The sequence below is a fragment of the Bombina bombina genome, chromosome 2 (genome assembly GCF_027579735.1).
Source record: "Bombina bombina isolate aBomBom1 chromosome 2, aBomBom1.pri, whole genome shotgun sequence".
NCBI lineage: Eukaryota > Metazoa > Chordata > Amphibia > Anura > Bombinatoridae > Bombina > Bombina bombina.
In genome coordinates this window covers 1,076,771,812-1,076,798,698 of record NC_069500.1, presented here as the reverse complement: position 1 = coordinate 1,076,798,698, position 26,887 = coordinate 1,076,771,812, and positions in this window count along the sequence as shown.

The following is a 26,887-nucleotide window of genomic DNA, read 5'->3' as shown; positions in this document are numbered from 1 at the left end:
TCTAAACCGTGACACAGTTCAGTATTAAAGATGTACACCTGGCCGATACAATAAAATGTGCTTGCATCTCCCTCGACGCTTGAATCATTCACACATTAGTTAGTTGCATTAGTTAGTTGCATGTGCTGCAATACCCAAGAAGGGATATATGAGTCTTGGGCAGTTTTCTCCAGCAGCGTAGATTCATCCTACTCCAACTTTCGGTGGGTGCAGCCTGTCTTTTAATCTAGGGCTGAAGCGTTGCCCAATTGCAGCCCTAAGACATAGTGGGGAGCCAAGTATAGGAGCATAGGGCTGAGGAGGGTCAGCGGCAAAACTTGTATTACCCGCAGTTATGGTGATCGGCATTTTGTCTTTGACAGCGGTGATGGCTTCATTTCCCCTAATGCCTACTGTTAGGCAACGATCCAATGAAGTCGGGGTTACAGGAAACAGGCAGTCATTAACACAGCCTGACATCGTGGGGAGCCGGCGCCATTTTACAGGAGCGCGTAAGGAATTGTCAGCTCGAGTGTGAGCCAGTAATTCTTGCAATGTGGATTCCAGCTTCTCTAGCGCTGGGAGAAATAATTTTTTTAAAGCAATTAGCACGGCTTTGTTTCTGAAGTCTGTTTCAGTGGGGAAGGTATCTGTTCTTGTTGCCATCTCCATCTATATTTGTGCAGCGTGTAGTAGTTAATACCTCTCTCTCCGTCTCTCCTTTTATAATCCACTTTCTCTGACTTCACGAGGGCCAGATGATGACAATTCTGATCCCATAAGGTTCCCAAACAACTTGCTTGCTAAGGGAGATTAGGATGGCTTAAGAAACATCCACTTTCAAACAAAATTCTGAGGAAATCTGCAGAGCTTCACAATCTTGTGGCCATCTTGGGTCGCCACCCACCCGGAAGTCCAGTCTACTTATTTTTTATTGTTTATAAAGCTAGACAATTCCTTCATGGATCATTCCCCAGTTTTGCATAACCAAAACTGTTATATTAAAGGGATAGTAAACCCCCAAATTTTCTTTTATGATTCAGATAGAACATACAATTTTAAACAACTTTCCAATTTACTTCTATTATCAAATTTCCTTTATTCTCTTGTTATCCATTGCTGAAGGGACAGCATTGCACTACTGGCAGCTAGCTGAACACATCTAGTTAGCCAATCACAAGAGACAAATGTGTGCAGGCACCAATTAGCAGCAGCTCCCACTAGTGTATGTTATGTGCATATTCATTTTTAACAAGGGATACTAAGAGAACGAAGCACATTTGAAAATAGAAGTGAACTTAAAAGTGTATTAAAATCAAATGCTCTATCGGAATCATGCAAGTTTAATTTTGACTTTCCTATCCCTTTAATATACTTTTTAACTCTATGATGACCTTGTATCTAAGCATCTGCAGACTGCCCCCTTATCTCAGTGCTTTTTACAAACTTGCATTTTAACCAATTAGTGCTGGTTCATGCATATCTCCATGGATGTGAGCACGTTATCTTTATGGCACACATGAACTGCCACTGTCTGGTTGTGAAAAGCTAATAAATGCACGAGATAAGAGTTGGCCTGCAGGAGCTTAGAAACAGGCAGACATTTAGAGGTTTAAAATAGAATATAAAGGTGTTATCTATCTTTTTAAACATTAAAAAAATCAAGTAGACTGTCCCTTTAAATATATACTGATGGAGGCGGAGCCTGGAGCTGAACGAAGATGGAGGTGAAATTCCTCAGCTCCACGCTACATTACTGTTAATACTGGCTATTTGGGCTTAGTGCCCCTCAACATATGCAAGGACAGACCCAGTCAGATGGTGTACCCGTTGGGGAGGAGTTGGTGAGCAACATAGGGTTTTGGAGACGCCCTGTCGACCTGGAATCAGCTTGATTGACAAGGAGCCGACCGCCATCTTTGAAATGTGGCGCAGTTGAACCGGAGCGGCTATACAGCCGAAAACTAATACAGAGTAAGACTGCAGAGGAGAGCCGTCTCCCTGGAGGGTAAGGAAATAACATTTGAGCAGCTCATTAGACATCTGAGCTGACACGGATTAGCCTGGGAGTTAAAAAAGGCTTGTACGAAAGACAAGCATTAGAATATGAAATAGACTGTAGGGTATGCAGTATATTAACCCTTGGGATATCACTGAAAGGCAAATAAACCAACGTATAAGGTTTATATATAAAGAGATGGATATTATACTGCTCATTGCAGACAGAAGGCAATTTATTAAATGAAGGGCTGAACAGCCATCTTACAGTAAAAAATGTGCGGTAGCAAAAGTGAAAGTTGTAGATAGCTCCATTATCAGGAACTGCTTGATGGGATCATATAAGCTTGCTATTGAAATGAGCCTACATGCTACAAACAGATATAGATAAGGGTATGTGATACCAGCTCAGCAGCTATATGGAGGCTAAATAGCTACAACAAAGTGAAGGTCCAGCTTGACATTATATAGATATCCCCTATTACCAAAAGCTAATACCCACATTACACATAAGTAGAAATCACCAGATTTGCCTTGTGGCTTGTTTTAAGTCAACTACTAGCTAACTCGACCATGTCAGCTAGAAAGCAGAATAAACCTCCTCAAGTATCCAAACCACCTGCAGCTAACTTGTTTTTCAAACCTGCCAGAGGCGACAAAATATCAGAGACTTATAGCAACATAATAGAAGAAGAGGTAGAATCTGAAACAGATCAACAGATGAATGAAGAGGACTCCACACTAACAACAACAGCTGATCTTAAAGCTCTGGTATCTAAACAGGACATTAATAAAAACTTTCACAAACTCTGGGACAAATTTGACTCATTTCAAAATACAGTGACCAATAGTCTGGCAGATATAAAACAGGACATCCTAGAACTGGGGACCAGAGTAGCCACCTTAGAGGAATCTGAAACCTCCACCTCAGAAGAAATATCCAATCTGACTCAGAGATTCTCCTCCCAACAGCAAGTGGTTGGCGATATTCAAGATAAACTGGAGGATCTTGACAACAGGAGCCGCAGATGCAACCTGTGCCTGAAAGGGGTACCAGAGTCAGTTTCCCCAGATGAACTACACATTTATCTACATCAGCTCTTTCAGGCTATTACAGGAGAGATGGATGATGGGAAGTATCAAATGGAAAGGGTGCACAAAGCATTGCGGCCGAGACCAAAAGATGAAGCACCTCCAAGAGACGTTATTGTCAAGCTCCTTAGATTTCCTGAAAAGGAAGCTATTCTCTCGGCAGCATGTAAACATCCCATCTTCAAGTTCCAAGGGACGGTAATACAATTATATCAAGACTTATGTGTCAGAACACTCCAGAGAAGGAGCTATCGGAAACCTCTGACTCTACTCCTGAGGAAACACCAAATTAGCTACAGATGGGGCTTCCCATTTAATCTACATATCCTACATGAAGGCAGATCGTTCAACCTGAAGGAACCAACGGAAATACCAGTCTGTCGTGCATTACAATTAGAGCCACCAGAGATACCACCAGTGACGCTATCTGGAGACGCATCACATCCACTCACTGGAACAGCTCAACCTCAAAGACCAAAGTGGACCAGAGTGACAAAGAGAAAAGCTAAGACTTGAAGTCCTTTTTATTAATTCATTGGATGTCTATTCTACCTAATTTGCACTAGAGAAGTGCATTTAATTGATTTCTGGCGTTTTTATGCCACGTTTCCAGGATGGTTTGGTATAGTATGTGAAATAATGACAACTGTGTGTGGTTTTGGCTGGCTGTTTTTGGGAGGGTGGGAGGTCACTAAGGCTCAAAGTATATGTAAAATGCTTAGACCCAGGAAAATGTAATATTGAGTAATAGGTTACCGGGAAATGATAACTTACTCAAAGCCAGTTATAAGATTATTTGTAGTTAGCTAAATAACAGTAGTAGCACTATGCAGGTTTTTTTTTAAATAGATATATGTATCGACAGGGGATGGACTTGTTTGTTGTCCCCATGCTATACAGTTTCGATATAAGGTTGAAAATGTTATTGTTATTTGACAGTTTTTGTTTTTTTGTTTTGTTACTATGTTTTACCTGCCTGAATGACCTAACTAAAACTGAAGGGGAAATATCTACAACGCCACAAAATATCCGCACTGATCAGAGAAAGTGTAAGATCCGGGAGGATGAGTTCCCACAATCTGTTTTGTAAGTAATGACCAACAATATTAGACACAACGTCAGAGGCCTTAACACTGACCACAAGCGTAGGACGGCACTAACCCAATACTCTAGGTTGAAGGCAAACATCATATTCCTTCAGGAGACACACTTTACTAAAGATGTAATTCCAAAGTACTGGACAAGACATTACACCCAACATTTCCACTCCACAACAGATAAAAAGAAGAGGGGAGTCTCGATTCTACTACACCACTCCCTGGGTTTCGTGGTAGAGGAGACAATTAACGATCCAGAAGGCAGGTTTCTAATAATATGGGGGAGACAACACAACAAACAAATTGTTCTTTGCAATGTTTACGCCCCCAATGAAAAACACATAGCTTTTTTTCCGCACATATCCCACCTATTGACCCAGTGGCCACACTCCAGGATACTCTTGGGGGGCGATTTCAATGTGTCAATGTATGCATACCTAGCTAAGGGCGAACCCACACTATCACAGAAACAACTGAGACATAACTCAATAGTAAAAAAGATAAAAGAGGTTTTTTTATCGCATAAAATTTTAGATTCATGGGACACTCTATATGGTAAAACAAACGATTACACATACTACTCTCATGCACACAAGACTTACACGAAATTAGACTACATATATTTGAGTCAAACACCAATTCCAGATCTGACCTCTTCCATTTGTACTCAAACATCCGGGCACACAAGACTGTATCATGAAAGCACTCTCTGAGTACTGCGATTTAAATGTGGGCACAAATACTAACCCCCTTAACCTCTGGGCAGCACATAAGCCCTATATTAGAGGATTACTCATTAAAGAAAAAGCGATGCTAACTAAAGCTATCAGGTTACAGACAGACTCCTTGCAGCAGAAGATAGACACTCTTACTAAGCAACATCAGCAGACCCTGTCCACAGATACTTTTACGCAGCTACAAGCCAAAAGAGTAGAATTAGCTACAATCATGAACAAGGCTTCTATTAGAGCAGCCCATAGGCTGAAAACCCAATACTTTCTTTATTCCAATAAACCAGGTAGATATCTGGCACACAAGCTTAGGGAACAGATTAAATCCTTTGCCATACCGTATTTACAAAAATTAGATGGGACAAATACTTCAAACCCCCAAGAGATCGCTGACAGTTTCGCCCAATATTATGCACACCTATATGATGGGGAAAAAACACTCCACAATGACCAAACCAAGAAACTGTTAACTATTTTTCTAGATCAAACTAAGTTAAAGTCCTTAGATAAGACTACGGGGGAGGAGATCAATGCTGGGGTTACGACCAGGGAGGTCCTAAATGCCATTAAAGAGCTTAAACCGGGAAAGGCAGCGGGACCCAATGGGTTCCCAGGAGAATATTATCAGTTTTTTAAATCAACTTTAGTCCCACATTTGGTGACATTTTGTAATAATATTTTACAAGGAAAAGAAATCCCCCGGGAAATATTACAAGCCAAAATTATAATACCCAAATCAGGGAGAAATCCAAAGTTATGCCAGAGTTTTAGGCCTATATCTTTAATTAACCATGACATTAAGATTTCTACTAAGATTCTGGCAAATAGGCTTAAAAAGTATTTACCGATACTGGTCCATCCCGTTAGGCCTCGCTTCCATTGAGTCGTAATTCAGTTTGCGTGCACTCGCAAACCGATAAATATGCTGTCGGAAGCAATATCGTTTATCGACTGTTTCCAATGGCGCGTTATACCTCAATATCGGCAGCCGGACTTCGGCTGCCGAAAAGATCTTCGCGTCCCATAGAAAGTAATAGAAGCCGTTAATCGATAAATTATACCAGGTTTCCAATGAAAGCGCTAACCGTTAATACATTGTCGGAGGCTGTCGATACATTGAGAAATATTACCCCCAGCTCAACTAGGTGTAAAAGAGGAAAATTGTGCTTTCTGAGACCTATTTTCTATTTAAATTATAAAACTTGCAAATAATGCAAGTGTTTTAATGTAGAAATAAATTGTTATAAGTAATATTTATTGTTGTCTCATGTATAGAAATAGTTGAACTTATATTCTAATAGAAATATCAATATATATTTAAATATAATAATATATGCAAGAACATATATACAGAATGCAAACTAGACCTATGCCTAGGGCAGCAATAAATATTACTTATATTTATGAAGTGTTAAATATAATTATATTAGAAAATAGTATTTGATTATTAAAAATATGGATAAGTGTTTTTTATTTTTCTTGAGAGGCGATCACAGGTAAGAAGCACGGACGTTAAACGTAAATTCTATAGCGTAAGGTCGGGTTACCTTAGCAACTAATTGATTTTCAAGAAATCCGACGTTAGATGGAAGCGTTAACACAACGTTAACTTACAGCTACACGAAAAGAGCGACTGCGCGCAACACGCTAATCTTTTCAATGGAAACCTGGTACTAAAATGCAGCCGTAAATTACTTTTAGCTGTCGGCCGCTTCGGTAGCTTACGGCTCCATTTTTAACGACTCAATGGAAGCGAGGCCTAAGTTGGAGTTATTTCGGATCGAGAAGCCCCAGACAACATTAGGCGCACGATTTCCCTGGTCGACTAGCTCAGTAAAACAAGAACGCCTTCTTTGATCCTCTCCTTGGATGCGGAGAAGGAGTTTGATAGAATAGATTGCGATTTTTTGTTGGCAGTGTTAGCGAAAATGGGCTTTAATGGATTGTTTGTACAAGCCATTATAAGCATTTACTCTCACCCTACAGCTACTATTAGAGCAGCTGGCTATCAATCAAGACCCATAGATATTTTGAATGGGACCAGACAGGGCTGCCCCTTATCGCCGCTTTTGTTTGCACTTTGCATAGAGCCGTTGGCAGCGACAATCCACTTATCCCCAGATATTCATGGAGTACCAGTAGCAAGAAATGAATTTAAAGTGTCCTTATTTGCGGACAACGTACTCCTTACATTGACTAAGCCACTGATATCTCTTCCAAACTTATATCAAGTATTACAAAACTATTCGGATATATCAGGATACAAAGTCAATTTGGAAAAATGTGAGGCTCTTCCTGTTGCCCTCCCAAATCACACCAAAAAGCTTATTGAAAGTAATTTTGAATTCTCGTGGGCAAAGGAAGCGATTAAGTATCTGGGGATAAAATTGTCAAGCAATATTATGGAGATTTATAAGCTGAACTATATCCCTTTGTTTAAAGCAATTAGGAAGGATATAAAGAAGTGAAAAAATGGGGGCTTTTCCTGGTACGGACGATTGTCGGCCATTAAAATAAATATTTTACCAAAGCTGCTATACCTCTTTCGGGCCCTCCCAATTAAAATCCCCTTGGTAGATCTTAATAAATTACAAACAGACCTAGTGGGTTTTTTGAGAGGTAATAAAACAGCTAGAATTGCCTCCCGAATTCTACTACAACATAGACAATTGGGTGGCGTGGGAGTACCAAATTTGGTAAATTACTATCACGCAGCGAGATTAGCACAAACTACACTAATGAGCAAAAATCCAGAGGACATAGTATGGCTGGGAATTGAAACAGCACTAGCAGGCTATAAACACCCGTACGATATACTCTGGGACAAACGGGGACAACATCTACAGGAGGCTTTTGCCTCGACAGTCACTAGGGAGATGATGCAGGGCTGGACTTCAATGTCCAAATCTTTGCAACTGATTCCATCAAACTCGGGAGTAAGACCAATCAAAACCCTTCTGAACCCAGATTTTCATGCATAGGTTGGGAAGTGGGAAAATAAAGGTCTATATAGAGTAGCAGACTTCCTACACGAAGGAAAAATAGCTACATTTCACCAAATACAAGAGAAAATAAAACCAGATAAGCTACAATGGTTTCTATATTTACAGATAGCTTCAGCCATCACAAAATATTCCCCAGGCAAAGCTTGACACCACTAGAACAATGTTGCAATTCGAATGTTAGACACAAAAACTGATCTACCGTATATACTTAACACTACAGAAGGCCAAGAGTTCCTCTAAAACGCCTCTAATAGATAAATGGGAATCAGATTTAAATAGGGTGTACCCAAAAGATGAATGGGATGTAATTTTGTATTCCTCTGGTAAAGGTCTAATTAGCGCAGACTTCAAAGAAATTTTTTTTTCAAACTGCCTTTTGGTGGTACCTTACCCCTATAATTACATCAAATTATACCCAACACGGTAGTAAAAACAGTTACAGTGGTTGCCCAGAAATGGGGACGTATATCCACATGTGGTGGGATTGTCCTCAGGTTCAGCGGGTGTGGTCCAAATTGTCTGACCTGCTAAAGGCGGTGCTGTCAGTGGATTTCACCCTGATGGCTTCCCAAGCATTACTGAATGAACACATAAAGTCATTTAATGCAGCGACTAATACATTCATCCGCATCCTGTGTACAGCCACCAGGATATGTGTAGCAAGGTATTGGAAGACAGGGATACCCACTTGGGGGGAGGTGATGGAGAAGATTCAAATAACATATAAAATGTCGGAAACAGCTGCCTTTATACAAGGTAATCAAGACCAGTTCCTAAAGATATGGAATTATTGGATCTTGAAAGGGTATTAATGAGATAAGATAACGAATGACCGGTACGCTGCCTATAGGGAGACCTGACAATAAGGAGGACTTCCTTCCCCGACTTGCAACATTTATAGACTTTTAGGGCCTCTGAGTTGTTGTGGAGGAGCGGGGACTTCTCTCCCGGATCTTTTGGCGTGCGATAGCTGAAGCAGGCAAGTTGGTTTTGGTTTACTTGTTTATCTTTGTTTTTAACAATATGGTAGGTTTAGGGGGGAGGGGGTTATTTAAAATACGAAATTTGGACAAGGAGAAAAGAGAGGATTTAATGTTTGATGTCTTTTTGTCTTCCCTGCTTCCTCCTTTCATATGGACACACTGAGTTACAGGACTCATGGACTACTTAAAGTTGCAACATCTGTTCAAAGTGTAAGCTCAGAGACAATGAGGTATTATCTCGACAGATCATAAATGTTTGATGATATTGAAATTTCCTACAGGGATGTGGGGAGATGTTGTAACTCTCAATGTTGTACAGTATATCTTGTAACTTTTGTGTATTATGCAATATATGATATTTCAATTTAAAATATACTGATACATTTTGTAGTGACTGAAATGTTGGATTCTTCTTGTGTCTTGTTCTTGATTTTGTGAATGTTTTGCTGGGATTCAGATAACTATGTAAAATAATTTCTTGTTTGCACATGTTAAAGGGTAATGGTCATGGTTCAGAAAGAGCATATCATTTTAAACATCTTTCCAATGTACTTCTTTTATCTAATTTGCTTAGATCTCTTGGAATTATTTGTTGAAAAGCATATCTTGGTAGGCTCAAGAGCTATGAGCTAGCTGCTGATTGATGTCTGCACATATATGCTTCTTTTCATTGGCTTACCAATGTGTTCAGCTGTCTCCTAGTAGTACTTTGCTGCTCCTTCAATAAATGAAAGAGAATGGATCATTGATAAAAGAAGTAATTTGGAAAAAAGTATGCTCTATCTGAATCCTAATTTGAAAAGAATCTGAATCTATCATGTCCTTTTCAACAGAAGTCCAAATGCAGACTCTTTTGATAAAAACTTGAACAGTATTTTCTACTATTCACTAAGAAAAATTGCACTACATGTTTTCTTAGATGCTTTTTTGAGAAAACACATTGGGGCATATTTATCAAAGCGTCAATCTCAGTGTATTCGCCGGCGTCAATGCGCTCGCCAGACATAGCTGATGCGGATCCACATACGATCCCCTTATTTATAAAAAAAACGTCAAAAACACGTGCGTTAAGTACGGCGCGATGAGCATCGGACTGTTGTTAACTAACAGTCATCGATGTCGCGGTTATTCAGGTTTTTTATTTATACCATTTCATTACTGTCCATGAACAAGGAAATTTCTCTAAAGGTAATCTTTTATTTTTCATCTGTTAATGTCCAAGAAATAGATAGATTTATACCTCTCATACGGCTAGATTTGGAGTTTTGTCGGTAACGACCCGAAAAACTAACGCCGGCTTTTTTCTGGCCGCACCATAAAAATAACTCTGGTATTGAGAGTCCACAGAATGGCTGCGTTAGGCTCCAAAAAAGGAGCGTAGAGCATTTTTAACGCAGCTTCAACTCTCGATACCAGAGTTGCTTACGCAAGCGGCCAGCCTCAAAAACGTGCTCGTGCACGATTCTCCTATAGGAAACAATGGGGCTGTTTGAGCTGAAAAAAAACCTAACACCTGCAAAAAAGCCGCGTTAAGCTCCTAACGCAGCCCCATTGTTTGCTATGGGGAAACACTTCCTACGTCTGCACCTAACACTTTAACATGTACCCCGAGTCTAAACACCCCTAACCTTACACTTATTAACCCCTAATCTGCCACCCCCGCTATCGCTGACCCCTGCATATTATTATTAACCCCTAATCTGCCGCTCCGTAAACCGCCGCTACTTACATTAGGGGTTAATAATTGAAGTTAGGTGTCGGCGATGTTAGGGAGGGCAGATTAGGGGTTAATACTATTTATTATAGGGTTAGTGAGGCGGATTAGGGGTTAATAACTTTATTATAGTAGCGCTCAGGTCCGGTCGGCAGATTAGGGGTTAATAAGTGTAGGCAGGTGGAGGCGACGTTGAGGGGGGCAGATTAGGGGTTAATAAATATAATATAGGGGTCGGCGGTGTTAGGGGCAGCAGATTAGGGGTACATAAGGATAACGTAGGTGGCGGCGCTTTGCGGTCGGCAGATTAGGGGTTAATAAGTGTAGGTAGGGGGAGGCGACGTTGTGGGGGGCAGGTTACGGGTTAATAAATATAATACAGGGGTCGGCGGTGTTAGGGGCAGCAGATTAGGGGTACATAAGGATAACGTAGGTTGCGGTCGGCAGATTAGGGGTTAAAAAAAATTATTTGAGTGTCGGCGATGTGGGGGGACCTCGGTTTAGGGGTGCATAGGTAGTTTATGGGTGTTAGTGTACTTTAGAGCACAGTAGTTAAGAGCTTTATAAACCGGCGTTAGCCCAGAAAGCTCTTAACTACTGACTTTTTTCCTGCGGCTGGAGTTTTGTCGTTAGATGTCTAACACTCACTTCAGAAACGACTCTAAATACCGGAGTTAGAAAGATCCCATTGAAAAGATAGGATACGCAATTTACGTAAGGGGATCTGCGGTATGGAAAAGTGCGGATGAAAAGTGAGCGTTAGACCCTATTTTGAGTGACTCCAAATACCGGCGGTAGCCTAAAACCAGCGTTAGGAGCCTCTAACGCTGGTTTTCACGGCTAACGCCAAACTCCAAATCTAGGTCATAGAAAGTTATTTTTTATATTTATTTGTTATATAAGACTTTCACATAAATTAATGTGTATTTGTATTTCAAGAAGTCATTATATGTTTTTATCTCATTTTTTTTTATAAATGATTATTAATGCTAGAATTTGTACATATATCTTTGCACATACTTGTGTATATATATATATATATATATATATATATATATATATATATATATATATATATATATATATGTGTGTGTGTGTGTGTGTGTGTGTGTGTGTGTTATGTCAGAAATCTTTTGCAATCATATTTACATGTCCCTAAGTTCCTTTTTTTGTTTTATACAATGTTGTCTGTCATATCTCTGTGTTTATTTATACCACTATATGTATATAGTATAAATGTATTATTATTCTAAGCAGGAATAATTGCAAATATATCATGTAATCAGGGTATCATATGTATTTATTTGCAATCAATGGATATTTTAAGAGCTGGGCCAGTTTTCTCTCTGTACCTGTTTAACCTTTCCTGATTGCAATCTAGTTTTTAAAACCACCCCTACACACGTGTTATAAAATGGGCTGGCATATAAAATGACATTTCTTACTGAAAAAGAAATTCAAGAGAAGGAAGAAATACACTGAAAATAGCATGACAGTAAAGAGGTGATTTTAATTTCTGTTGTATCTGAATAATGACAGTGTAATGTTAGGTGGGCTATCCCTTTGAGCTATCAGTTTAAGATTATATTGAATCAAACATAAATTTGAATTTTAAAATCATTGTCTAAAATATTACACTGTGTGTCCTAATGTCAGCGTCAATGTTTATCTTTAATACTAATTTCACATATTTCACATATACTTTCAAAGTATAATACACAATGTAACAAATGGCACTTACAAGTTCTGATGAGTGATCAATGACACAAGTATCGAGCAATTTGATTAGTTAGTGATAGTTTAAAATCTATATTTGAATCAGATTGGCTGATGTCATGAATCATGTGACATTCACTAGTGTGTGGGTTGTTTAGGCGTATGCATCACAATTGGTGCGAAAGTGGAGTGTGGAACTTGTATTACATGGCTTAAACATGGTGCAAATAGATTTTTCCCAAAAAGATAAAAAAGGAAGTTAGCTATATTATGTTGTGCATTTCATTTTTATCTCTATATCTATTAGAGCGACAAGATTGGGGCAAAACTTTTAAAAAAATTGGAGAAATAATATTGTCCCCTTGCTTTGTAATGAGAGACAAAGTTGTAACATAAACCATAAGTAGTAATGTATTTTTCATTTTTATCCCAAATGTGGAGCAATAATATTGTTTGATTTAGAAAGGGTATACAATTTTAATAAAGGTTCTAATTTACTTTTATTATGTAATATATTTCATTCTCTTGCAGCATCGAACATAAGCTTTCTGTGTTTTTAGACTCCGATTGATTTCTATGGCATCCGTGGCCTCAAGGGTGGTGGATTGAAAACTAGGTACGCTGCGTCGTAATAGGCGCGAGCGTACCTGTTAAATGTTTGATAAATTGGAAAAAAATTCAAATAGAGTTGAATGTGACTTTGAAACATCTGTAATGACACAAGCATGACAAAATATTTTGAAAAAATTTAAAAAAACACGCTTTCTTTTTTAAGACATGATGAGTCCACGGATCATCTTAATTACTATTGGGATATTCACCTCCTGGTAAACAGGAGGAGGCAAAGAGCACCACAGCAGAGCTGTTATATAGCTCCTCCCTTCCCTCCCACTCCAGTCATTCTCTTTGCCTACGTTAGTGATAGGAAGAGGTAAAGTGAGGTGTTAGTATAAGATTCTTCAATTAAGAGTTTTTTATTTTTAAAGTAGTGAAAGATTGTGCTACTTCGTCCTGGGGTGTAGCCATAGTCCATATCAGTCTCTTCAGTAGAGCCTTGGTGGCTTTAGAGCAATGGGAACTTGTGGGACATAATTCTCACTGCGCCTCCCATATTTCTTGCTGCCCTATCTCCTTAAGTCTGAGGTATTCTCTGACTCAGCATTTTGTTTTCCTCAGGTCGATGTGAGGGAGAGGACCTCTCAAGCTTGAGAGCTGCCTTACTGCCAGGCAGAAGTCAAGGTAAGTGCTATGTTTTTTCTGGGGTACAAGGAGACTCAGATAATTAGTTAGCACACTTTATTTATAAGGGGCTCTATAGGGATAGTAGCTCTTTATGTGGGACCGTTAAGTCTTTCCTGAGGGGAAAGTAATTGGGCAGTAATTATTGAACAGGCACTAGGGCTGGAGTTATGCTGCTTTAAATTTTTTTTAAGATGGCTCTGGTGGTTTTTCACATTTGTGTGTTTAACATCATTCGTGTCTATACTTTGATGTAGGTTACGCCCACGATGGGCGGGGCTTCCGGTGTTCACGCGCATTTCATAGCGCTTCAGTTAGGGAGCTGTGTTATAGTGCGGCATTTTTAAGTTATTATGCGCTGCTAGTGCAGGGTCGGTGTTCCTTTTTCCTGTCAGCACATCGTTATTGTTTCTAAGAAGGATCGTCTGAGAGAAGTCTAAGGGTCAGGTAGGAGCACTTCAGCTGAGGTTGTGTTTTGCATTTAACGTGAATCTGCAGTAGAGTAAAAAAAAAAGAAAAAACATTTATTATTTAAAGAGACAGTAACGTCTTTTTATATTTGATATTTACAAATACTTTTGAAAGTTTTTAGTTGTTATTTGTCAAATTGTGAATACACATGGAACAGGGGGGCTTGCAAGATGTCACCTGCGCTTTATGTTTTGACGCCAATGGGGAACCACCAATCCATTTTTGTCCTTCATGTAATTCAAAGGACTTTAAAGGGACAATCTAGGCCAAAATAAACTTTCATGATTCAGACAGAGCATGTAATTTTAAACAATTTTCCAATTTACTTGTATCACCAATTTTGCTTTGTTCTCTTGGTATTCTTAGTTGAAAGCATAACCTAGGAGGTTCATATGCTAATTTCTTAGACCTTGAAGGCCACCTCTTTTCAGAATGCATTTTAACAGTTTTTCACCACTAGAGGGTGTTAGTTCACATATTTCATATAGATAACACTGTGCTCGTGCACGTGAAGTTATCTGGGAGCAGGCACTGATTGGCTAAACTGCAAGTCTGTCAAAAGAACTTAAATAAAGGGGCAGTTTGCAGAGGCTTAGATACAAGATAATCACAGAGGTTAAAAGTATATTATTATAACTGTGTTGGTTATGCAAAACTGGGGAATGGGTAATAAAGGGATTATCTATTTTTAAAACAATAAAAATTCTGGTGTAGACTGTCCCTTTAAGTTATAGGGAAAAACAAATTCAGAGCCAATTTCCTCTAAGGCAGCCATTGTCCAAGAGTCTAATGATGAGGATCAATATATGCCACAGCTTTCTCCCCAAGCGTCCCAAAGTTTACCGCCCGCACAAGCAGTACCCTGCACTTCTGCTATAGCTCCTGCTGGAGTTACTTTAAAGGACATTGCTTCTCTCATGTCGTCTACAATTTCTGATGCATTGTCAGCTTTTCCACTATTGCAGGGCAAATGTAAGAGGAAAACCAGACATTCAGTAGATTCTGATGCAATTGTTACAGTTTCAGAGGTACCCTCCCAAGGTCATGAAGAGGAGGGGGGTGTCGTATACCTCTGCCTAAGGGCTGTCACTAAATGAGTGTTTTAGCAACAGATGTATATGTATGATTCTCGCAAAAGAGGATAAAAATTAGATGCTTGTAAGAATTATTCTTAATATGGCTTTATTTCGCCTTGGTTAGACAAAACCCTAACTATAGACAAATATTTAATCTGGGTTATCTAACAGATTAAATTAATACTCATATTTATCAAATATTAGTTGACATAAATCATTTATTAATCACAGCAAGATTAATACATACCTCGAGATCTGAAGGCAGAAGATAACAATAGCCTCATACAAATGTAAAGCTTATATACACATTTTAAGCCAATGAAATCAAAGCATACCATAAATGAAAAGGCTATCTTTGTATATTTTAACTTCCTTAAAAGACTTTATAATTTTGGCTGCATATAGAAAATACTATTTTAACTTGTTCATGCGCAGTGCATTAGAGGGTTAATAATACTATGTCTAGCTAGCAGTATAGGTGTTTTGATTGACAACAGCAACTGAAGTTAAATGTCACAGTTCTAAATACATTGACCTAGATTTGGAGTTTGGCGTTAGCCGTGAAAACCAGCGTTAGAGGCTCCTAACGCTGGTTTTAGGCTACCGCCGGTATTTGGAGTCACTCAAAATAGGGTCTAACGCTCACTTTTCATCCGCGACTTTTCCATACTGCAGATCCCCTTACGTCAATTGCGTATCCTATCTTTTCAATGGGATCTTTCTAACTCCGGTATTTAGAGTCGTTTCTGAAGTGAGCGTTAGACATCTAACGACAAAACTCCAGCCGCAGGAAAAAAGTCAGTAGTTAAGAGCTTTCTGGGCTAACGCCGGTTTATAAAGCTCTTAACTACTGTACTCTAAAGTACACTAACACCCATAAACTACCTATGTACCCCTAAACCGAGGTCCCCCCACATCGCCGACACTCGAATAATTTTTTTTAACCCCTAATCTGCCGACCGCCACCTACGTTATACTTATGTACCCCTAATCTGCTGCCCCTAACACCGCCGACCCCTGTATTATATTTATTAACCCCTAATCTGCCCCCCTCAACGTCGCCTCCACCTGCCTACACTTATTAACCCCTAATCTGCCGAGCGGACCGCACCGCTACTCTAATAAAGTTATTAACCCCTAATCTGCCTCACTAACCCTATAATAAATAGTATTAACCCCTAATCTGCCCTTCCTAACATCGCCGACACCTAACTTCAATTATTAACCCCTAATCTGCCGACCGGAGCTCACCGCTATTCTAATAAATGTATTAACCCCTAAAGCTAAGTCTAACCCTAACACTAACACCCCCCTAAATTAAATATAATTTAAATCTAACGAAATTAATTAACTCTTATTAAATAAATTATTCCTATTTAAAGCTAAATACTTACCTGTAAAATAAACCCTAATATAGCTACAATATAAATTATAATTATATTGTAGCTATTTTAGGATTAATATTTATTTTACAGGCAACTTTGTAATTATTTTAACCAGGTACAATAGCTATTAAATAGTTAAGAACTATTTAATAGTTACCTAGTTAAAATAATAACAAAATTACCTGTAAAATAAATCCTAACCTAAGTTACAATTAAACCTAACACTACACTATCATTAAATTAATTAAATAAAATACCTACAATTACCTACAATTAACCTAACACTACACTATCAATAAATTAATTAAATACAATTCCTACAAATAAATACAATTAAATAAACTAGCTAAAGTACAAAAAATAAAAAAGAACTAAGTTACAAAAAATAAAAAAATATTTACAAACATAAGAAAAATATTACAACAATTTTAAACTAATTACACCTACTCTAAGCCTCCTAATAAAATAACAAAGACCCCCAAAATAACAAAATGCCCTACCCTATTCTAAATTACTACATTTCAAAGCTCTTTTACCTTACCAGCCCTGAACAGGGCCCTTTGCGGGGCATGCCCCAAGAAATTCAGCTCTTTTGCCTGTAAAAAAAAAATACAATACCCCAACATTACAACCCACCACCCACATACCCCTAATCTAACCCAAACCCCCCTTAAATAAACCTAACACTAAGCCCCTGAAGATCTTCCTACCTTGTCTTCACCCTACCAGGTTCACCGATCTGTCCTGAAGAGCTCCTCCGATGTCCTAATCCAAGCCCAAGCGGGGGGCTGAAGAGGTCCATGATCCGGCTGAAGTCTTCATCCAAGCGGGAGCTGAAGAGGTCCATGATCCGGCTGAAGTCTTCATCCAAGCGGGAGCTGAAGAGGTCCATGATCCGGATGAAGTCTTCTATCAACGGCATCTTCAATCTTCTTTCTTCCGGATCCATCTTGCAGACCTCCGACGCGGAACATCCTCTTCTCCCGACGCCTACTAGCCGAATGACGGTTCCTTTAAGGGACGTCATCCAAGATGGCGTCCCTCGAATTCCGATTGGCTGATAGGATTCTATCAGCCAATCGGAATTAAGGTAGGAATATTCTGATTGGCTGATGGAATCAGCCAATCAGAATCAAGATCAATCCGATTGGCTGATCCAATCAGCCAATCAGATTGAGCTCGCATTCTATTGGCTGATCGGAACAGCCAATAGAATGCAAGCTCAATCTGATTGGCTGATCGAATCAGCCAATCGGATTGAACTTGATTCTGATTGGCTGATTCCATCAGCCAATCAGAATATTCCTACCTTAATTCCGATTGGCTGATAGAATCCTATCAGCCAATCGGAATTCGAGGGACGCCATCTTGGATGACGTCCCTTAAAGGAACCGTCATTCGGCTAGTAGGCGTCGGGAGAAGAGGATGTTCCGCGTCGGAGGTCTGCAAGATGGATCCGGAAGAAAGAAGATTGAAGATGCCGTTGTTCGAAGACTTCATCCGGATCATGGACCTCTTCAGCTCCCGCTTGGATGAAGACTTCAGCCGGATCATGGACCTCTTCAGCTCCCGCTTGGATGAAGACTTCAGCCGGATCATGGACCTCTTCAGCCCCCCGCTTGGGCTTGGATTAGGACATCGGAGGAGCTCTTCAGGACGGATCGGTGAACCTGGTAGGGTGAAGACAAGGTAGGAAGATCTTCAGGGGCTTAGTGTTAGGTTTATTTAAGGGGGGTTTGGGTTAGATTAGGGGTATGTGGGTGGTGGGTTGTAATGTTGGGGGGGTATTGTATGTTTTTTTTTACAGACAAAAGAGCTGAATTTCTTGGGGCATGCCCCGCAAAGGGCCCTGTTCAGGGCTGGTAAGGTAAAAGAGCTTTGAAATGTAGTAATTTAGAATAGGGTAGGGCATTTTGTTATTTTGGGGGTCTTTGTTATTTTATTAGGGGGCTTAGAGTAGGTGTAATTAGTTTAAAATTGTTGTAATATTTTTCTTATGTTTGTAAATATTTTTTTATTTTTTGTAGCTTAGTTCTTTTTTATTTTTTGTACTTTAGCTAGTTTATTTAATTGTATTTATTTGTAGGAATTGTATTTAATTAATTTATTGATAGTGTAGTGTTAGGTTAATTGTAGGTAATTGTAGGTATTTTATTTAATTAATTTATTGATAGTGTAGTGTTAGGTTTAATTGTAACTTAGGTTAGGATTTATTTTACAGGTAAATTTGTAATTATTTTAACTATTTTAGCTATTAAATAGTTCTTAACTATTTTATAGCTATTGTACCTGGTTAAAATAAATACAAAGTTACCTGTAAAATAAATATAAATCCTAAAATAGCTATAATATAATTATAATTTATATTGTAGCTATATTAGGATTTATTTTACAGGTAAGTATTTATCTTTAAATAGGAATAATTTATTTAATAAGAGTTAATTAATTTCGTTAGATGTAAATTATATTTAACTTAGGGGGGTGTTAGTGTTAGGGTTAGACTTAGCTTTAGGGGTTAATACATTTATTAGAATAGCGGTGAGCTCCGGTCGGCAGATTAGGGGTTAATAATCGAAGTTAGTTGTCGTCGATGTTAGGGAGGGCAGATTAGGGGTTAATACTATTTATTATAGGGTTAGTGAGGCGGATTAGGGGTTAATAACTTTATTATAGTAGCACTCAGGTCCGCTCGGTAGATTAGGGGTTAATAAGTGTAGTTAGGTGGAGGCAACGTTGTGGGCGGCAGATTAGGGGTTAATAAATATAATATAGGGGTCGGCGATGTTAGGGCAGCAGATTAAGGGTACATAGGGATAAAGTAGCGGCGGTTTACGGAGCGGCAGATTAGGGGTTAATAATAATATGCAGGGGTCAGCGATAGCGGGGGCGGCAGATTAGGGGTTAATAAGTGTAAGGTTAGGGGTGTTTAGACTCGGGGTACATGTTAGGGTGTTAGGTGCAGACGTAGGAAGTGTTTCCCCATAGCAAACAATGGGGCTGCGTTAAGAGCTGAATGCGGCTTTTTTGCAGGTGTTAGGTTTTTTTTCAGCTCAAACAGCCCCATTGTTTCCTATGGGAGAATCATGCACGAGCACGTTTTTGAGGCTGGCCGCTTGCGTAAGCAACTCTGGTATCGAGAGTTGAAGCTGCGTTAAAAATGCTCTACGCTCCTTTTTTGGAGCCTAACGCAGCCTTTATGTGGACTCTCAATACCAGAGTTATTTTTATGGTGCGGCCAGAAAAAAGCTGGCGTTAGTTTTTCGGGTTGTTACCGACAAAACTCCAAATCTAGCCGTTAGTCTTTAAAACAGCATTTAACCCATTACTAACTAAACTGACTAATCCTAAATTAATTGAATTTATAACTCTATTCTATATCTTAATTTATATCTAAATGTTTTATCTATGAAAAACATATTTAATGTGTAATTCTTCTTTGAAATTGTATATTTTTTCTAATCATGATTTTATAATTTATTCTAATCATGATTTTATAACTCCACAGAGGGTACTGTTGTTTCATCTGAGGGTGAAATCTCAGATTCAGAAGGTTTATTGCCTCTGATGGACTCAGAGGTTGTAACTTTTAGGTTTAAGTTAGAACACCTCCGTCTGATACTCAGGGAGGTTTTGGTTACTTTAGACGACTGTGATTCCACGGTTGTGGTTGCCTCCTGTGAAGTCTAGTAAATTAGACAGATATTTTGAAGTTCCTTCTTACTCAGATGTATTTCCGGTTCCAAAGCGAGCTTTGGAGATCGTTACTAAGGAGTGGGAGACCCTCCCCTATTTTAAAAAGATGTTTCCCATAGCTGACTCTTTCAAGGAGGCTTGGCAAACAGTTCCTAAGGTGGAAGGAGCTATTTCCACCTTAGCCAAGAGAACTACTATTCCATAGATGATAGTTGTGCTTTCAAAGACCCTATGGACAAGAAGTTAGAGGATGTACTTAAAAAGCTTTATGTTCACCAGGGTCTGCTATTACAGCCTGCGGCGTGCATTGCCACAGTCACTAGTGCTGCAGCTTATTGGTTTGATGCTTTGTCCGAGTCTCTCAGGACTAAGACTTCTTTGGAGGAGATCCAAGATAGGATAAAAGCTCCGAAGCTAGCTAATATTTTTATTACGGATGCTTCCCTTCAGATTATCAAACTGGCAGCTAAGAGTTCGGGTTTCTCTGTCCTAGCCTGCAGAGCCTTATTGTTAAATCCTTTTTCTGCTGACGTATCATCCAAGTCTAAGGCCTAGATTTAGAGTTCTGCGTTAGCCATCAAAAGCAGCGTTAAGGGGTCCTAACGCTGCTTTTTACCACCCGCTGGTATTTAGAGTCAGCTAGGAAAGGGTCTACCGCTCACTTCCTTACCGCGACTCCAGGCAGATCCTCTCTTCTAATCAGCCAATAGAATGTAAGCTCAATACGATTGGCTGATTGCATAAGCCAATCGGATTGCACTTCAATCTGATTGGCTGATTGGATCAGCCAATCAGATTTTTCCTACCTTAATTCCGATTGGCTGATAGAATCCTATCAGCCAATCGGAATTGAAGGGACGCCATCTTGGATGACGTCCCTTAAAGGAACCTTCATCACTCCGGATGGATGAAGATTGAAGATGCCGCCTGGATGAAGACTTCTACTGGATAAAGGACCTCCTCTGCGCATCTTGGATGAAGAATTCGGCTCGGCTGGGTGAAGACGACTCAAGGTAGGATGATCTTCAGGGGGTTAGTGATAGTTTTTTTTTAAGGGGGGTCTGGGTGGGTTAGAGTAGGGGTATGTGGTTGGTGGGTTTTAATGTTGGGGGGTTGTATTTTTTCTTTTACAGGTAAAAGAGCTGATTACTTTGGGGCAATGCCCCGCAAAAAGCCCTTTTAAGGGCTGGTAAAAGAGCTGATTACTTTTGTAATTTAGAATAGGGTAGGGCATTTTTTTTATTTTGGGGGGCTTTTTTATTTTATTAGGGGGCTTAGATTAGGTGTAATTAGTTTAAACTTCTTGTAATTTTTTTTATTTTTTTGTAATTTAGTGGGGGTTTTTTGTATTATAGAAGTTTATTTAATTGTATTTTAGTTTAGCTAATTGTAGTTAATTAATTTAATTAATTTAATGATAGTGTAGTGTTAGGTGTATTTGTAACTTAGGTTAGGATTTATTTTACAGGTAATTTTGTCTTTATTTTAACTAGGTAGCTATTAAATAGTTATTAACTATTTAATAGCTATTGTACCTAGTTAAAATAAATACAAAGTTGCCTGTAAAATAAATATAAATCCTAAAATAGCTACAATGTAACTATTAGTTATATTGTAGCTATATTAGGGTATATTTTCTAGCGCTTAGATTTAGAGTTCTGCGTTAGCCGTCCAAACCAGTGTTAGGGGGTCCTAAAGCTGTTTTTTACCGCCCGCTGGTATTTAGAGTCAGTCATGAAAGGGTCTAACGCTCACTTTCCAGCCACGACTTTTCCATACCACAGATCCCCCTATGTCAATTGCGTATCCTATCTTTTCAATGGGATCTTTCTAACGCTGGTATTTAGAGTCTTGGCTGAAGTGGGCGTTAGAAATCTAACAACAAGACTCTAGCCGCAGAAAAAAGCCAGGAGTTAAGAGCTTTCTGGGCTAATGCCGGTTCATAAAGCTCTTAACTACTGTGCTCTAAAGTACACTAACACCCATAAACTACCTATGTACCCCTAAACCGAGGTCCCCCCACATCACCGCCACTCTATTAATTTTTTTAACCCCTAATCTGCCGACCGCACACCGCCGCCACCTACATTATCCCTATGTACCCCTAATCTGCTGCCCCTAACCTCGCCGAGCCCTACATAATATTTATTAACCCCTAATCTGCCCCCCTCAATTTCGCCGCTACCTATACTTACCTGTAAAATAAACCCTAATATAGCTACAATATAAATAATAATTATATTGTAGTTATTTTAGGATTAATATTTATTTTACAGGCAACTTTGTATTTATTTTAACCAGGTACAATAGCTATTAAATAGTTAATAACTATTTAATAGCTACCTAGATAAAATAATTACAAAATTACCTGTAAAATAAATCCTAACCTAAGTTACAATTAAACCTAACACTACACTATCAATAAATTAATTAAATAAACTATCTACAATTATCTACAATTATATCAACTAAACTACATTACAAAAACAAACAAACACTAAATTACAAAACAAACACTAAATTACAAAAAAATAAAAAAAGATTACAAGAATTTTAAACTAACTACACCTACTCTAAGCCCCCTAAAAAAATAACAAAGCCCCCCAAAATAAAAAAATGCCCTACCCTATTCTAAAATAAAAATTGTAAAGCTCTTTTACCTTACCAGCCCTTAAAAGGGCCTTTTGCGAGGCATGCCCCAAAGAATTCTGCTCTTTTGCCTGTAAAAAAAAACATACAATACCCCCCCCAACATTACAAATAACCACCCACATACCCCTAATCTAACCCAAACCCCCCTTAAATAAACCTAACACTAAGCCCCTGAAGATCTTCCTACCTTGTCTTCACCACACCGGGTATCACCGATCCATCCAGAAGAGGGTCCGAAGTCTTCCTCCTATCCGGCAAGAAGAGCTCCTCCAGAGGGTCCAAAGTCTTCATCCTATCCGGGCAGAAGAGGACATCCGGACCGGCAAACATCTTCATCCAAGCGGCATCTTCTATCTTCTTCCATCCGGCGTGGAGCGGGACCATCTTCAAGCAGCTGACGCGGAGCCATCCTTCTTCACCGACGGACTAACAACGAATGAAGGTTCCTTTAAGGGACGTCATCCAAGATGGCGTCCCTCGAATTCCGATTGGCTGATAGGATTCTATCAGCCAATTGGAATTAAGGTAGGAAAAATCTGATTGGCTGATTGAATCAGCCAATCAGATTAAAGTTCAATCGGATTGGCTGATTGGATCAGCCAATCAGATTGAGCTCGCATTCTATTGGCTGATCGGAACAGCCAATAGAATGCAAGCTCAATCTGATTGGCTGATTGAATCAACCAATCAGATTTTTCCTAGCTTAATTCCGATTGGCTGATAGAATCCTATCAGCCAATCGGAATTCGAGGGACGCCATCTTGGATGATGTCCCTTAAAGGAACCTTCATTCGTCGTTAGTCCGTCGGTGAAGAAGGATGGCTCCGCGTCGGCTGCTTGAAGATGGTCCCGCTCCGCGCCGGATGGAAGAAGATAGATGATGCCACTTGGATGAAGATGTCTGCCGGTCCTGATGTCCTCTTCTGCCCGGATAGGATGAAGACTTTGGACCCTCTGGAGGAGCTCTTCTTGCCGGATTGGAGGAAGACTTCGGACCCTCTTCTGGACGGATAGGTGATACCGGGCGTGGTGAAGACAAGGTAGGAAGATCTTCAGGGGCTTAGTGTTAGGTTTAGATTAGGGGTATGTGGGTGGTGGGTTGTAATGTTGGGGGGGGTATTGTATGTTTTTTTTACAGGCAAAAGAGCAGAATTCTTTGGGGCATGCCTCGCAAAAGGCCCTTTTAAGGGCTGGTAAGGTAAAAGAGCTTTACAATTTTTATTTTAGAATAGGGTAGGGCATTTTTTTTATTTTGGGGGGCTTTGTTATTTTTTAGGGGGCTTAGAGTAGGTGTAATTAGTTTAAAATTCTTGTAATCTTTTTTTATTTTTTGTAATTTAGTGTTTGTTTTTTTTGTAATTTAGTGTTTGTTTTTTTTGTAATTTAGTTTAGTTGATATAATTGTAGATAGTTTATTTAATTTATTTATTGATAGTGTAGTGATAGGTTTAATTGTAACTTAGGTTAGGATTTATTTTACAGGTAATTTTGTAATTATTTTATCTAGGTAGCTATTAAATAGTTATTAACTATTTAATAGCTATTGTACCTGGTTAAAATAAATACAAAGTTGCCTGTAAAATAAATATTAATCCTAAAATAGCTACAATATAATTATTATTTATATTGTAGCTATATTAGGGTTTATTTTATAGGTAAGTATTTAGCTTTAAATAGGAATAATTTAGTTAATAATATTTATTTTATTTTGTTAGATTTAAATTATATTTAATTTAGGGGGGTGTTAGTGTTAGGGTTAGACTTAGTTTTAGGGGTTAATACATTTATTATAGTAGCGGTGAGGTCTGGTTGGCAGATTAGGGGTTAATAATTGTAGGTAGGTGGCGGCGACGTTGGGGGCGGCAGATTAGGGGTTAATAAATATAATAAATATAATATAGGGGTCAGCGGGGGTTAGGGGCAGCAGATTAGGGGTACATAGGGATAACGTAGGTTGCGGCGGTGTACGGAGCGGCAGATTAGGGGTTAATAATAAAATGCAGGGGTCAACGATAGCGGGCACGGCAGATTAGGGGTTAATAAGTGTAAGGTTAGGGGTGTTTAGACTCGGGGTACATGTTAGGGTGTTAGGTGCAGACATAGGAAGTGTTTTCCCATAGGAAACAATGGGGCTGTGTGCACAAGCACGTTTTTGAAGCTGGCCGCGTCCGTAAGCACCGCTGGTATTGAGAGTTGCAGTGGCAGTAAATTATACTCTACGCTCCCTTTTTGGAGCCTAACGCAGCCCTTCTGTGAACTCTAAATACCAGCGGTATTTAAAAGGTGCGGGGGGGAAAAAACACGCGTAGCTAACGCACCCGCAGAACTCTAAAGCTAGCCGTTGGTAAGTATTTAGTTTTAAATAGGAATAATTTATTTAATTATATAATAACTTTATTATAGTAGTGGCGACGTTGGGGTCGGGAGATTAGAGGTTAATAATTGAAGGTAGGTGGCGGCGATGTTAGGGAGGGCAGATTAGGGGTTAATACAATTTATTATAGTGTTTGTGAGGCGGGAGTGCGGCGGTTTAGGGGTTAATAAGTGTAGTTAGGTAGAGGCAACGTTGGGGGGGCAGAATAGGGGTTAATAAATATAATATAGGTGTCGGCGATGTTAGGGGCAGCAGATTAGGGGTTAATAGTATAATGCAGGTGTTAGCGATAGCGGGGGCGGCAGATTAGGGGTTAATAAGTGCAAGGTTAGGGGTGTTTAGACTCGGAGTTCATGTTAGGGTGTTAGGTGCAGACTTAGAGAGTGTTTCCCCATAGGAAACAATGGGACTGCGTTAGGAGCTGAACGCTGCTTTTTTGCAGGTGTTAGGTTTTTTTTCAGCCAGCTCAGCCCCATTGTTTCCTATGGGGATATTGTGCACAAGCACGTTTTTCCAGCTTACTGCTACCGTAGGGAAGGCTGGAATTGAGGTTTGAAGGGAAGGTAAATTATGCTCAACGCTCCCTTTTCTGAGCCTAACGCAGCCACTCAGACAACTCTTAATACCAACATTATCTTAAGGGTGCGCTGGAAAAAAAAAGCAGCGTTAGCTACACGGGTCTTTACCAACAAAACTCTAAATCTAGGCGTAAGCTTCTAGTGATTCCTTTCAAGGGGAAGACCTTGTTTGGACCTGGCCTGATGGAAATTATCTCTGATATTACGGGAGATAAAGGTCATCTCCTTCCTCAGGATAAGAGAAACAAACAAAAGGGACGACAGAGTGATTTTCGTTCCTTTCGAAATTTCAAGGGAAATTCTTCCTCTTCCTCCTTTAAGCAGGAGCAATCTAAGCCTTCATGGAGACCCAACCAGTCTTGGAACAAAGGTAAACAATTCAAGAAGCCTGCTATTGAATCCAAAACAGCATGAAGGGCATGCCCCTGATCCGGGTCTAGATCTGGTAGGGGGCCTTCTTTTTTCAGGCTTGGGTTCGGGACGTTCAGGATCCCTGGGCAATAAAAATAGTGTCTCAGGGATACAAATTGGAGTTCAAAAGTTTTCCTCCCATAGGCAGGTTTCTTCTTTCGAGATTATCTGCAGACCAGATTAAAAGAGAGGCGTTCTTACATTGTGCAAGAGACCTCGTTGCTCTGGTAGTGATTGTTCCAGTCCCAGTACAGGAACTGGGTCAGGGGTTTTATTCCAATCTGTTTGTGGTTCCCAAAAAGGAGGGAACCTTCAGACCAATTTTAGATCTAAAGGGTCTAAACAAATTTCTCAGGGTTCATTCCTTCAAGATGGAAACTATTTGTTATATTCTTCCTTTAATCCAGGAGGGTCAATTCATGACATCTGTGGTTTTAAAGGACGAGTATCTACATGTCCCTATTCACAGGGATCATCACAGGTTCTGTCTGTCTGTCGGTGATCCACATCCCAGGGGCGGACAACTGGGAGGCGGACTTCCTGAGCAGGCAGACATTTCATCCGGGGGAGTGGGAACTCCATCCGGAAGTGTTCTCCAACTTGATTCTCAAGTGGGGTCAGCCGGAGTTGGATCTAATGGCATCACATCAGAATGCCAAGCTCCTGAGTTATGGGTCGATGTCCAGGGACCCC